Source organism: Solanum tuberosum, unplaced genomic scaffold (genome assembly GCF_000226075.1).
Source record: "Solanum tuberosum cultivar DM 1-3 516 R44 unplaced genomic scaffold, SolTub_3.0 scf00122, whole genome shotgun sequence".
Lineage (NCBI taxonomy): Eukaryota > Viridiplantae > Streptophyta > Magnoliopsida > Solanales > Solanaceae > Solanum > Solanum tuberosum.
In genome coordinates this window covers 368,404-383,558 of record NW_006239050.1, presented here as the reverse complement: position 1 = coordinate 383,558, position 15,155 = coordinate 368,404, and the positions used below count along the sequence as shown (strand labels likewise).

General features: G+C 36.7%; 1 pseudogene across 1 annotated transcript; it reads left to right on the top strand.

Moving 5' to 3' along the window:
* Positions 1–845: 845 nt before the first annotated feature.
* Positions 846–14,847, top strand: LOC102597643 (auxin response factor 8-like; annotated as a pseudogene). The gene is made up of 14 exons (XR_367529.2): positions 846–1,463; positions 1,672–1,781; positions 1,881–1,979; positions 2,089–2,145; positions 2,246–2,401; positions 2,486–2,570; positions 8,513–8,603; positions 8,706–8,870; positions 8,959–9,081; positions 10,101–10,176; positions 12,243–12,392; positions 12,819–13,804; positions 13,891–14,081; positions 14,338–14,847. The product of XR_367529.2 is annotated as an auxin response factor 8-like (transcript).
* Positions 14,848–15,155: the final 308 nt, after the last annotated feature.

The following is a 15,155-nucleotide window of genomic DNA, read 5'->3' as shown; positions in this document are numbered from 1 at the left end:
TTTTAGTACGTTTAGATACATGTATCTCAGAATACATGGACTCAAAATTAGGTTAATTTGTTCTAGATATACTCTACCCAAGTGGATTCGCATGTATCTAGGATACATAGATAAAATCCCACGCCCTCGTCTCCCTCTCATCTCGCTTGCCACTCTCTTATCTCTCTCGCATATCTGTGATGCATCACACCAGATACATGTATCTCGCATATCTAGTATCCTAGATACATGCTAATTACACTAGATTTTATGAATGTTATTGAAACAACACAATTGTTTGCCATAATTGATTTACAAATATTCTCATTTTCTTGGTGTTATAGAATTTTAAGTTTGAAAAAAAAAGAAAGAAGGGCTAGCCCACTCCAGCCCTCGACCCTTCTAGGGTTGGGCTGAGCTGAGCATTTTCAGGCCCTTCCAAATAAAGGGCAGCCCCGCCCTAACCCTTCAAATTCATTGACCCATGAGACTTGAGGCGGGTGGGATTGGACCGGTCCCTTTTGACAACTCTACAAGTGATTATGACAATTTTTTTTATAAAAAAATAATGAAAACGATATAATAATTTATGAAGCATAAAGAAGTTAGCGAAAATTTAGGTAGTAAATCATAGTTGGATAAATATCTCGCCGGAAGATATTGAGCTAGAGAAAAATAATTTTGATATATTAAAGTGGTAAACATTAAATGAGTCGAAATTCTTCATTTTTATTTATACCAATGACTCGTAATGTGTGTGTTAGTTTCATTGTAAAATCATACCAAAATAAATTGAATCAAATTTATTTTAAATCAATTTCGATTAACATTTTTACCAAATAAAAAATAAAAAAATGGAACCAATTTCACAAATCTAGCCGACCGAACGCGCCCCCACCACTGAAGGATGGGTAGCACATGCCTCCTGTCAGCTCACAACTCCATTGACGGCCATGATCACCCATACGGTTCTCTCAACGGCTGCGATCTCCTTTCTCCCAAACCTTCCTCTGATAACAGCAAGAAAGAGAGAAATGAGACATTAGTATTACCTCTCTGTTCTCTCTTTCTCTCTACTGTTATCAGGTCGACCTTGGTCGGGTGGGGTAAGCTGAAGTTGAGCTAAACTGTGATTCTATCAACTTATTGAAGAAAAGGGGTGAAGAGTAGCTGAAAGTTTTTGATAGGCTTTTTGGTTAATGCATGTGGAGATTGTTGGGGAAAGTGTGGGATCATAATGGGGAAAAGGTGGGGTATCTTGAGAATAAGGGTGATGAATTGGTGGGAGTGTTTAGCGTTTCAGTTGGTTTTGAGAGTTGGAATTGAGGGTTTTGTGTAATTGAGTGGATAATTACAGGAAAGGATGTTGCTGTAGTACTACTACAATTTTCTTAGATTTTTTAAGGGAAGTGGCTTTATAAAATATATATATATATATATGAAGCTTTCAACATCAGGAATGGGTCAGCAGACTCATGAAGGAGGTATCTTCTACTTCTTTATACTTTTTCTTCTCTTTGGGGTTTTAGCTTTTTGTATATCACTGTCGGTATGTTTATGTTACACTTTGTTTTTGTTCTAATAAGATAAAAGGAATATATGTTGATTTCCATATGTGAATGAGATCATCTTAAGTATCTGTAATTAAGTCCAATTAAATTATTGCTGATGGATTTTTAATTCTGAAAGTAGAGAAAAAGTGTTTGAACTCAGAGCTATGGCATGCGTGTGCTGGTCCTCTGGTGTGCCTACCAAAGGTTGGGAGTCGTGTTGTTTACTTTCCTCAAGGCCATAGTGAACAGGTCTTTCTCCTTTAACCACATTTCTTCCTTATCACACAAAGTGATTTAATCCATTATTAGTCAAATAACTGATGGTCCCTTACTGGAATGGAGTGCCAGGTAGCTGCAACAACTAATAAAGAAGTTGATGTACATATACCTAATTACCCAAATTTGCCACCACAGTTGATCTGTCAACTCCACAATGTCACAATGCATGTGGGTTTCATCAATTACAATCTATGTTTTCTTAATTCTCTAATGAATTACTACTTGCTATACAAGTTGTATTAGGCGCATAGATAATTGATAATTTGTCGAATTTCAGGCAGATGTTGAAACAGACGAAGTATATGCACAAATGACTTTGCAGCCCTTGACACCGGTACTCCCCAGTGTTGCTATAAATGATTCTTAATAATAATGCCTTTTTGCATCAACTGCTTGTGAATGGGGTCACAAAAATACTCTATGTTGGATTTCAGGAAGAACAAAAAGATACTTATCTTCCTGTTGAGTTTGGAATCCCTAACAAGCAGCCTACTAACTATTTTTGTAAGACGCTGACTGCAAGTGATACTAGCACGCACGGTGGCTTTTCTGTCCCTCGTCGTGCCGCAGAGAAAGTTTTTCCTCCTCTGGTGATTACTGGTCCCATTGTCTCGCCATTTTGACTTGGCTCTGGAGCTAAGCCTGACATTGTTGTCTTTTTTACTGGCACTCAGGATTTCTCGCAGACACCACCTACCCAAGAACTAATTGCGAGGGATCTGCATGATGTTGAATGGAAGTTCAAGCATATTTTCCGAGGCAAGCTCTAGATGTTCCTTTCCTTATTGCTCTCTGTAGCTTTACATTGTTTAGAGTATCGTCAGCTTTTATCTAAAAGCTGGTGGGTGTTTTAACTCTTGGAGCAAAAACTAGACACCATCATGAATTGGAGTGCTTCATCTCTGTTCCTGTTGCAATTTCCAATTAAATCATCCGATTTGTGCACTTGTGTAGGGTTGTACTGTTGTTTCCCAGTTCATACATTCCTATCCTGTTACTATATTATTAAAAAATGTATTGTGTCAGTGTCATATGTCCACGTGTGTGCATCTAATTACATTTGAGTGGCAAAACTGCCAAGAAAAAGGACTAGCAGAAAAGTAATGTAGCTACGGTTATTTTTAACCATTAATTTGTCATTATCCAAACCACCGTGATTGACACCACTCTTGTCAAAGGTGCACTTAATCCCTGAAACGAGGCTCAAAATGTGTTGAGCTCTTCGCTTCGCTCAATGTGTGCTTCAGTGTCTTCATCTAGGTTCTAAGACATACTTTTCCTTGCCATTGAACCTCTTCTGAAGAAGCGACACTAAACAATTGATTTTTCACTTTATAGTAAGTACTTTTCAATTTCTTTGTTCTTATATTTGTCATTCATGCTTATAAACTATTAGTCTTAGACTAAACATATATATTGGTATTTTTTCTCCCTTTGTGCCTTTTTTCATTAAACCCACATTTTATTTGCGATTTGCGTTTAAAGCCCCAACGGACCTTAGAGCTTTTTTGTGCTTTTTGCTTTTGATAACACTGATTGACACTGATTGACACCCACACTAACCCCTCGGTGGGCGGACCAAATCTGAGCAACTAAAGCAAGTTAATATTAAGATTCACAGCATCAAGCAAAGCATTAAGACAAGAAATAAGAGTCTCAACCATAATAAATAAAAAGATTGGAATTCTAACGGTTACATTCCCATAATTTGAAAGTCATCATACTAGGGCTATACCTATCAAACGTCTAAGACTAGCAAAACAAATAAAATAGTCCAATGTCTGGAAAGAAATGACATTTATTATCAAAAGATCTGTGGTAGCCTGATATGGAAGTAGCTCACCCTCAGATCTGAAATGTAACTGCGCTAGATGTGGTGCTGCGCAGAAGACATAGTAAATCATGAGATCTTCAAACATAGTGCACATAAAATACTATTTTTTTATTTGAAGTTGAAGATGACAAACCTTTTGAAGGATGAACGAGATTATAGACTTTCTCGAGAATAAAGAGGAGAAATTGGATAATGTTTGAAACATAAATAAGCTTTGGCTTCCTTGTCAAAAAAAGAAGAAGCTTTGGCTTATCAAAAACTTAGGAATTCTATAGTTTAATGGAGATGCAAGAAACATAAATGGAGTACCTTAAGATTATCTCCATGGCTGCGATGCACTGCTTTTCTGATGAAGAAACCTATGGACAATGAGAGAACTCTGCTATGCATGTATCGCAATAGAATGGATCGACATTCTTATTTGCAACTCTTCGTCTTGTGTTATTTAAGACTCTTTGGGGTCATTTGGTAGAGTGCATAAAAATAATGCTAAATAGAGTGTATTAGTAATGCTTGTATTAGTTATGCATAGATTAATTCTTATGCATTGTTTGGTTTGGTGTATTAAAAATAACATGCATTCTATAAAAATACTTATTTACAAAAATATCCTCCACAATTATGGTAGAAAAGATGTAAAAGGGGTTTTGAGGGGTAATTGAGTCTTTAGCCATGCTAATGCATGCATTAAATCCCTTTGCATTACTAATTCCTAGAAATTCTTGGTATTAGTAATACATCAATAAACAATAGAGTCAAGCATTAGTTATACATAGCATAAAAAAGTGACTCTTCGGGGTGGCCCAGTGGTTAGGGCTTAGGACTTCCATGTTGGAGGTCTCAGGTTCGAAACCCCTTGCCAGTGAAAGCAAGGGGTTTGCCTCAAGTCTTACCGAAATAGGATTTCCTTTTCGTGCCATATGCGCTTTGACTTTACTTTTTCCCCCTTTTTCTTCCCGGGGAGCTAGCTTTGAAACAAGGTAACAGGAGAAACTAAATAATCATCGAGCGAAGATTTAGCCACCCCCTTATGTTTAATAACTGCATCGTGGCCCTCTTTAAAAAGAGGAACTTTTGGCATCACTACCTCATGGCAAGCTTACTGAGTATCCACCACATCCCTTTCCAAAGATTCATTCTGATTGGTTTTTCGTCGCACCGAGCTTGCCTAGTGCGGGTTACCTCTCCTATGTGGTTTGCGAGCTATTGCATAGGAGCGGGGGTTTTACCTTGTGCGCGCACCAAAAGGGTAGCGACTGCGGGTTTCCCTCGTCATAAAAAAAAACATAGCATAAAAAAGTGTAATCAAATTTATTCTAATGATACTGTGTCTATCATAGATGTTCTAGATTCTTTATAGCTAGAAAGGAAAGACACTAGAGCTCTATTGTAAATATGGTTTCAGTACTACCCAAGTACTGTTTTGATCCTTGAAATGATACAAAGTTACTGATTTCAAAAAAAAAAGTGTACCAAACAAGGTACTATTAATACAATGAGTTAATGCATGCATTATTTTTGCTAATACACTCTACCAAACGCCCCCTTTGAGTGGACATACTTTCTTTTTTCTTCTACTTTGGGGGAAAAGTTTTTTCATTCCTCTGTAAAATGAAAACCGAGCAACCTTCAATTTTATCCACTTATGCAAAGGGGGCCATAAAAATCTGATGTTAAAAATACCTATGGTCCCAATAGGTATCCTAGAGAGGTTTGGATATATCTTGAAGTGGTTGGTGTAGCATGGTGGATCAAGGTATTCAATGTCATATTAAAGAGTGGAAAGATGGCAAGTGGATTGTGAGAGAGTATAGGTTTCGATAGGTAAGAACGATGGATGATTAAAAGTTGTGAAAACTATTCTTATCAAAAGATATTGGAAATTGTGCAAACTATCATGGAATTAAAGTTTATGACTTATATGATGATCATTTGAGAAAGAATTATAGAGTTCAAACTTGAAATTTGACTGTCATGTGGATGTGTAAATTGTAATCATACAAGATTGGACAAGAATATGATCACATTCAGCAAAAGTTGCAAGTAGCACGTGTAGAGGTAATCCGAGAAGGTCATATGAGATGGTTTGACCATATCCTATGTATACATACCTACATATGCATTGGTTTGTATGTGTAACAGTATGATGATAAAAAGTGATTTAAGGGACAAGGAGATCTAATCACATGAAAGTAAGTTGTCTCAAAAAGCTTACAATATCTGAATCAATACGGAGTTATCCAATTATATAATACAGTAAAAGTAAGGGAGATGATACTAACTAGTTGAAATTTAGGCTAAGTTGTTGCAAAAGAATCATTTACCCTAAAATGTGGGTGAAATCCAAGCACAATTCGCTCTCAAATCAACCCAACAATAATCTAGGGATTTAAACTAAATAAGGGAATTTAACTACAAATTACGTGGGAACTTACAGAATAACGACTAGGAATAGACCACTACAAAAACCCCAACTCGCCTCCAACACCCAACAATCGACCTTCCAAGATTCTAAGCTCTCTAGGGCTATTTTGGAAGTTGAGACCAGTGTTATTAAAAGCGAAAAGCGTAAAAAAGCTCTAAGGTCCGTGGGGGCTTTAAGCGCAAAGCGCAAATAAAGCGTGGGCTTTAATGAAAAAAGGCGCAAAGGGTGAAAAAATAAAATATGTATGTTTAGTCCAAAACTAATAATTATAAACATGAATGACAAATATATGACCAAAGAAATTGAATTTTTTTATGATAAAGTGAAATATCAATTGTTTAGTGTCACTTCTTCATAAGAGGCTCATTGAAAAGGAAAAGTTTTTCTTAGAACTTTGATGACGACACTGAAGCGCACATAAAGCGAGGCGAAGCGCTCAACACGTTTTGAGCCTTGCTTTAGGGCTTAAGCGCGCTTAAAGCGCGCCTTTGATAACACTGAGTTGTTGTTGTACTTACATTAGGTGCAATTTTTGAGGACTCTTTGTATTCGTATTAGAAGCTTATGTATTGGTACACCGTACAAGGATAAATATGAGATTTGGAAAACCCTATTTTTACTTGAACGAAAAACAAATTACTTAATCGTGGAGTAAAATGAACTTGAGAAGAGTATAGGGGTTGGACAGAATTAATGTTGTCAACACTCAACCCAAGTGCCAACTAATTGTTATTGAGTGCACAGTTGGTTGACAGATGGGAGAGAATGGACAGATAACCCGCAAGTGATCCAAGCTCACAAGTCAGATCAGAGTCGTTGTGCTAAAAATTTACTGTTGACTTTGTGCATTCATACTCATATATGCTTGTCTATTCATTCCCTGCAACACAAGTCTCAAGCTCAAAGGATTGATCTCTAATATGCATCCTTTTCCTAGCTTAGTTGCTCCTGACATAAACTTGCACGCATATTATCAAATTTGTTGTGTTCTCTTTAATCTCCAACGTTCTTTTTAATTTAATGCATGCATAAGTTGATCCTCCTATCAAGGTTCTCCTGTGGCACTAAATTGTATGTCTAATTGTCTATCTATAATCCGGTTAGTACTTGCCAAATTTTCTTCATCAAGATTCCTAAGAATTGAAGTATGGGTTACCAAGACTTTCGATGATCATTTAGGGGTGGGATTATGCAACACTATAATTGTTTTGTTAGTGATGTGAAAGAGGATAAGGAACAGGATAACACTTCCTCCATCATGTTGTATGACTTAGGATGTGCCAAAAGGTTTAACATCATTCGTTGATGACATTATTTTATGTTACTTTCACAACTCCTGAAAATTCTAAATTCATGTGACTTCACAGTTTAAACTATGATACGGTGTTTCTTCAATCAGATATGTTTTTTCCACTATTACTCACAAAATACGTGAGTCATATTAACATCTTAAATTTCAGTTTCTTTGAAACATCATTTGTGTAAAATGGGATGAAGGAAGTTTTTCTAGGGTATTGGGGAACTTGTGTCTGATTTTTTGGTTAAAAGTGACACTGAACTTGTATATGTTAATTTTAATTTAGCAACACTGCCTATTAAAAAAGTAAATTAAGCGGCAAAAACTAAAATAGTATGAAATTGCACTAAAAAAATACAAAAGGTGGATGGATAGCCTACGGTGGTGGTGGATGGAGTATGGAAGCAGGATAAGTATATTAGTTACTCCCTCTATCTCTAAATCCCTTTTTACACATTTCAGTGTTGTAAGGAGGTGGAAAAAACTAAAAATAGTATGAAACTGCACTAAAAAAATTAGAAGGTTGATGGATGGTCTAGGGTGATGGTGGATGGAGTATGGAAGCAGGATAAGTATTTTAGTTTAGTCTTTTGTTACACATTTCAGTGTTGCAAAAAGAAGTTAAGGAGTTCAACTCCCGTGTTATATTGGACAGTTGGTGGCAAAAGAATACTACAGTTCTGAATATACTTTATCCAGAAAGAAAATTACAGTTAAAAATATAAGTTTATGCTCATTTCTACTCAAGATTTAATTATTTAAACTCTTGGTACATGTAAATGATACATGTCAAACTTTATGGACTTTCACACACAATTTGATATAATGCTTTCATTCTACCTCTCTTTCTCCACGAGGTACTGGTAAGGTCTGCGACTTTGCGTACATTCTACCCTCCCTAGACCTCACTTGTGGGATTTCACTGGGTATGTTGTTGTTGTTGCTTTCATTGATTGTTTTGTCATCCTAATCCTGTTAACTTAAATTGGAGTCTTATATTCTTTCAAAAATTTGTTTTAATAACTTGTTGGATAAAAGGATGCTTCCTGATTGCATGTGGAAGGAAGGTGTAATGCTGTGTTGTAACTGATAAATGTGTACCAGGTATGCTATCATCTGTTTATGTTTTCTCACTTTGCATGCAGGACAGCCTAAGCGGCATCTTCTTACTACTGGCTGGAGTGTGTTTATTAGTGCCAAAAGGCTTGTTGCTGGAGATTCTGTTCTTTTCATTTGGTACTGTTTAGCCAGGCTCTATTGACACTACTGTACATCAGTCACATATTATTGCATGACAGTTTCCTCCAGGTTTTTCCTGAGATAGTCGGTTCTGTGCAGGAATGAGAAAAATCAGCTCCTTCTGGGAATTCGGCATGCAATTCGACCCCAGACTGTGATGCCATCATCAGTTCTATCTAGTGATAGCATGCACATCGGATTACTTGCTGCTGCTGCTCATGCTGCTGCTACTAATAGCTGTTTCACTGTCTTTTTTAACCCAAGGTAGTACGGAACAGTACTCCCCCCTTGTGTTTTCATTTATAGCTATTACCTTTTTTGCTGTTTTCTTCTCACGTGCTTCTTGCGTTAGGGCTAGCCCATCCGAGTTTGTTATACCACTTTCAAAATACATCAAAGCTGTATATCACACATGCGTTTCTGTTGGAATGCGCTTTCGGATGCTATTTGAAACTGAAGAATCAAGTGTTCGAAGGTATGGAATGAAGTTGTTTTATCTTAAGTGAAAGATTTCCTTTTATTTTCTTGATGTCATATTTCCTCATCTATTCTGTCTGAAGTGCTATCTAAGTAGGCTTGTAGTTTCTTATTGATGTATTGGTCACCTATGTTAAACTTAACTGCAGATAAAGGCTCTCGAATATGTATCTTTGCCTATGTTTTGTTTCATCATGAATTATAGTTGGAGAATTAAGTCTACTTATGTAGAATGATGAATTGGGGTGATGCTCCGGGATTGTTACCCCTATGGCCCATAGATGTGCATATCATTCTTGTCTAGTACTGGGGAAAATATATTTGCATTCTTGCATTAGGGTTTCAATTAATGAAGTTGGTGGTTAGTTCTGGTAAATAAACCAATTTTTGAACCAGTTTAATTAAAATTTCATTGCTAGTAAGTTGGTGCCATACCTTTGTGTGTATCATCGAAATCTTTGGCCTGTATATTTGTTAGATAACTCTCTCTCTCTCTCTCTTTTGATAAACCAATAAGATTTTATGGATGTGTGGGCAGAAACAAAAGCCAGTATACAAGAGGTATAACAAAAAGTAGAAAACCTACAAAAAGAAATGGTTTTCTAGAATAGTCCCTCAATCTTCTAGCTACAGGGATCTCATGGGTGCACCAAACGGAAAATAAGGGATAAGAGGCTACTCTCAACTGTACATAATTCATCTCCACCCCTTCAAAAGATCGCATGTTTCTCTCTCCATAGTACCCGCATAAGTGCTAATGAGCAATATTCCAAGCCTTGTGCCATCTTCTCCATCTGCCGCAATTCCAACTACATCATCTCTTTCACAGTACTTGGCATCGCCCATTGCACTCCAAACCAAGTAAGGATATCCCACCATAACCTCAAAACAAATTGGCAATGAAAAAGAAGATGGTCGACATCTTCACCTGGATCCTTACACATAAAACACCAGCTAACGTAAGTGACCTGTCATTACAATAGATAACTCTTTTTCGGTGGTTCTGTCATTTTTCAGATACATGGGCACAATTACTGGGATTGGTGACTTCAATCCAGTTCGCTGGGCAAACTCTCACTGGCGGTCTGTCAAGGTACATGGACTATTATTTTTATTTTCCCTTAAGCATTTCTCTATTATTGTTCTTTTGTAACTACATTAGTTAACATGGTTTTTCCATTCATGTGTCAATGTTTGAAGGCTTTTCTCTTTTTTCCTTTTACTTCGTTTGAGGTTCGGGTGGTGGGTGGGTCGGTTCAAATCGAACCTCACACATTGGGTGGGTTGGATCCTTCTCATGTGTCAATGATCTCTCTCTCTCTCTCTCATGTGTTTGGCTTTCAACCAGAAACCACCTCTGAATCAACATCAAACTATTGCCTTAAAATATTATTTCTTCAATTGTTATCTGTGGTTTGCCTCTACTTTTCTGCTGCTTGTAGCTCGTCTCTTATTAACTATAAGAGATCAAATGCTTGTCATCTATCAGCAATTCATTTAACTTGAAAGTTAAATAGTTTAATGTCTAAATTTGATCTAATGTTTAACTTCCATGCTGCAACGTCTGACTTTCTGTATGGTGTCAAGTTCTTTTTTCCCCCACATCTATCTGGCATGGCTTATATATGAATGTAAAGATGCACTGGAAGGTTTTGTGCATTACTGCATTTGATATACTTGACTCACAACCCTTCAAAATCCCTGATGCACCTGTGGTGGTCGCACATAATTTGGGTGTGGTTCGGATCCACACTGGATTTAGATGTATGACCAATATAGATTGATTGGGGGCCAAACACATATAAACCCTTAAATTTGACTCTAATTTTCATTTTGACGCTTTAACTCATGCTTGTTCCATTCAGACCCTCCAACATCATAATATGTGTGCAAACACAAAATGCTGACATGGTATAATGTGGGCAACACACAATCTTTTGAGCGTGTAAAAAGAGAAACAAAAGGAAATATTTATTCTTTTTAATTATAATTATTTGACTTCTTCATCTTGTTTATATGCACTGCCACCTCTACCACAACACCACTACCCCCGGGACATCAATCATCTATGTGATCACTTTCTCCGTTTCATTACCATTTACAACACCTCTACCGCTATATTTATTGTCTCCACCATCATCGGGTTCCATCTCATAGCTTTTCCTACCTCATTTACCACCTTCAATGGCATAATCAACAAATCTCAATACAATGATCTATATAAAATCCTGAAAAATAGTACTATAATCATAGTCAAAATTTTCTATTTTATCAATATGGAAGAAGCTAAAGACCAAGTATTGTACTAAAATTTCAAAATTTCAACTTTTCTAATAATATCACCAAGAAAACACAATTCATAAAAAAAATCATTTTAATATTCACCTAAAAATTGATTTTAAAAAAGTAAGAATTCGAAATTGAAATCCAAAAATGGATCCAATCAAGTTTTAATATGGTGGATAGCAAGGGCTGAGGAGAGAGCCACAAGAGAATAGAGAAGGAAGAAGAGGAGGAAAATCTGAAAAAGGGAGAAGGGGAAGGAGGTCATCGTAGAGGGCAGTTGAAAATTTTGAGGTTTTTCTTTTTTCTTTTAAAGCTCAAAATCTTATTTTTAATCCAGAGCCAGGTGTCATTTTCTCAGTGGCTTATAATGCCATGCCACCAGCATGAGAACTGCACATATATTTAAGTGTCAAAATGAAAATTAGAGTTAAGTTTAAGGGTCTGTATATGTGTTTGGCCTTGAATCTTGATTGGGTATTTGGCTTGATTTTTGGGTTTATGTCTTGTGAAAAAAATAGTAGGTGTTAAGTTACCAAGTTTCAAAAAAAAAAAAAAAATAGTAGGTGTTTATAAAAAATAAATTTTTCTAGTTTAGTTAAATTACTTTACTTAATCAAATATTTACTCATATTGGCTGTATCCCTGTATGAGGTACTTGCACCCGAATCTGAGCAACATAACTTCACATAGCTTTTGCAGAAATCAGATTTATTAGTGCTCTAATCCTTATAATTTGTCTAACAGCTAGTTGTATGAAAATTATCTACAACAAGGATATTACAGCTCTATAATCATATACTGTTTGTATGGTGAAAAACGTTCACTTTTGTTGATAACACTCATATTTATACAACAAATTTCTTGAAATTATAGGTTGGTTGGGATGAGTCAACTGCAGGAGAGAGGCAACCGAGGGTCTCATTATGGGAGATTGAGCCTTTGACTACTTTTCCGATGTATCCATCTCTTTTTCCTCTAAGACTAAAAGCGGCCTTTTGTATCCAGGAACCTCATCTTATCAAGGTATGGCACACTGAATGGTCATGTGGTTAGAGAATTGAAGCTGTAAATCCTATCTTTCCTTCATTTTGGGAAAATTGTGAAGTCTGCAGTGTACTTATCAAGAAAGAAAGAATTTGGGACTAAACCTGTGGTTGTGTTTGGTTGAGGAGATTGCCTAAATCCGGGATAAACTTTATATCACAATCATTGGATTATCTTTCCCAGATAGAAGGTGGGAAGATTTATAATCCCAGGATAACCTGCTTTTTAACCAAACTACCCCTTAATGTCTCTTCTAATCGCCAAAGTTCTTCATCCTCTCTTCCTCACCCAAATAGCCATGATATAATGGGAAAAACACAAGTCTATAGCAGTATCATTGTTCAGATAGCCACCAATTCTCATTCCAGAAGTCATACTAGTAATTTTTCTCCTTTGCTTTTGTAGATGGTAACAATGAAGCTATTAATCGAATGGCATGGTTAAGAGGGAATACTGGTGAGCTAGGACCTCATTCAATGAATCTTCAGTCTTTTGGCATGTTTCCTTGGATGCAACAGAGAATTGATTCAACAATTTTCCCAAATGATATAAATCAGCAATATCAAGCTATGCTGGCTACTGGTTTGCAAAGTTTCGGGAGTGGAGATTTGCTGAAACAGCAAGTAATGCAGTTTCAGCAGCCTGTCCAATATCTCCAACATGCAAGTACTGATAATTCCATTCTGCAACAGCAGGAAACAATGCAGCAAGCAGTTCATCAGCATATGCTGCCTGCTCAAACCCAAATGCTGTCAGAGAACCTGCAAAGGCAATCACAGCAGCAATCCAATAATCAGTCGGAGGAACAGGCTCATCAACATGTTTACCAAGAAGCATTTCAAATCCCACACGATCAGCTCCAGCAGAGGCAACCATCAAGTGTTTCCTCTCCATTTTTGAAAGTAGATTTTACAGAGTTGAACTCAAAGTTTTCAGCATCTGTTACTCCTTTGGGCGTGCAAAATATGCTAGGTTCGTTGTGTTCTGAAGGAAGTGGTAATTCATTGAATATCAACAGAACTGGTCAGTCTGTAATCGTTGAGCAGCCACCCCAACAGTCCTGGATGTCAAAATTTACGCAGTCACAACTAAATACGTGCTCCAACTCTTCACCACTCCCAACATATGGGAAAGATAGATCCAATTCTCGGGAAAATTGTAACTTGGATTCCCAGAATCAAGTGCTTTTTGGTGCTAATGTTGATTCTTCAGGGCATCTCCTTCCGACCACAGTGTCTAATGTTACTACTACATGTGCTGATATGTCCACAATGCCACTTGGGGCTTCGGGATATCAGAATTCTTTATATGGTTATGTGCAAGACTCTTCTGAGTTGTTGCACAATGTAGGACAAATTGATCCACCAAATGCAACCCATACATTTGTCAAGGTGCCAGTTCTGCTGTTTAAGGTCAAATTTTTCATTGACTTTAGTGCATCCGACAATTATGTGAGTATAGTTTTTTGTCTATGCAGGTTTACAAATCGGGGTGTGTTGGGAGGTCACTGGATATCGCCCAGTTCCACAGCTATCATGAGCTGCGACGGGAATTGGGGCAGATGTTCGGTATTGAGGGGTTCCTTGAAGACCCTCAAAGATCAGGCTGGCAGCTTGTATTTGTTGACAGGGAGAATGATATCCTTCTCCTTGGAGACGACCCATGGGAGTAAGTGTCCAATCATGGGAAGACTTTATTATATAACTTTTTCTTGAATTTCCACTACAGCTGAAGGAAGAACATATGCTTTTAAAACTTGTTCCTTATGTCTCAACTTTTGATTTGTAAGGTTGCTTTTTCTTATTTAGTTAACGCACAAGTCTGTTATCTTACCTTCACATGATTTTTGTCTATTCAACCTATGGCGTTAGTCCTATTATAAAATTATAATCTTCTCTTTATTTCCTTGACATGGTATTTTCAGGGCGTTTGTCAATAACGTCTGGAATATAAAAATCCTTTCACCTGAAGACGTGCAAAAGCTGGGAAAGGAAGAGCCTGAATCCCTGAACCGTGGAGTGGTTGAAAGGATGAGCAGCACTAGTGCTGATGATCGAGATCTTATTTCTGGAATGCCATCTCTGGAGTATTGATTGTTGTAATGCTTTAAAAGAAGAAGACTAATTCTGATTCTCGATCTTCTCAAGGATCAGAAATTCAAATTTCATGCCTCGTAGCCTGGCTTCTTTAGCTTTCGTCAAATTGGTCCATCTCCTAATTTTATGTTGTATTTTGCATTTGGATCTAGCTGTAATAAGACTTTAGGCATCTCCCATTTGTATGGTGTAGTTTTCATTGTAATCCTGTTGTACAAGTTAGTATAATTCGCTGAGGTGGGATTTAAACTAAGAATCTTGCAAGTGTTAAAAACTTGCTTTTGCACTTCTATATTTGGCAAGTAATTCATGAATTGACGGAGTTCTGTTTCAATTTAGGTTTGTTTTTGTTTGAGAAATTTGAAGAAGAGAATAGATATTGAGAATTGTATTCATTGACTATATCCTCAAGATAATGGGAGGTAAATAGTTGTTACAAATAATGTAAACAATTAATTAAATATTACACTCTGCTAACTCTCTAATTATAGGGATTAGTGACATTTTCATATCTACACTATGTAAGTATACCATGTTTGAAAATATTATATATTTAAACTACTAAATATTTTATATCTATTATACTATTTAGTTATATCATATTTAATTCTTTCTCTCAAGTTGGAGTGTATAAGTCATGCTTCTA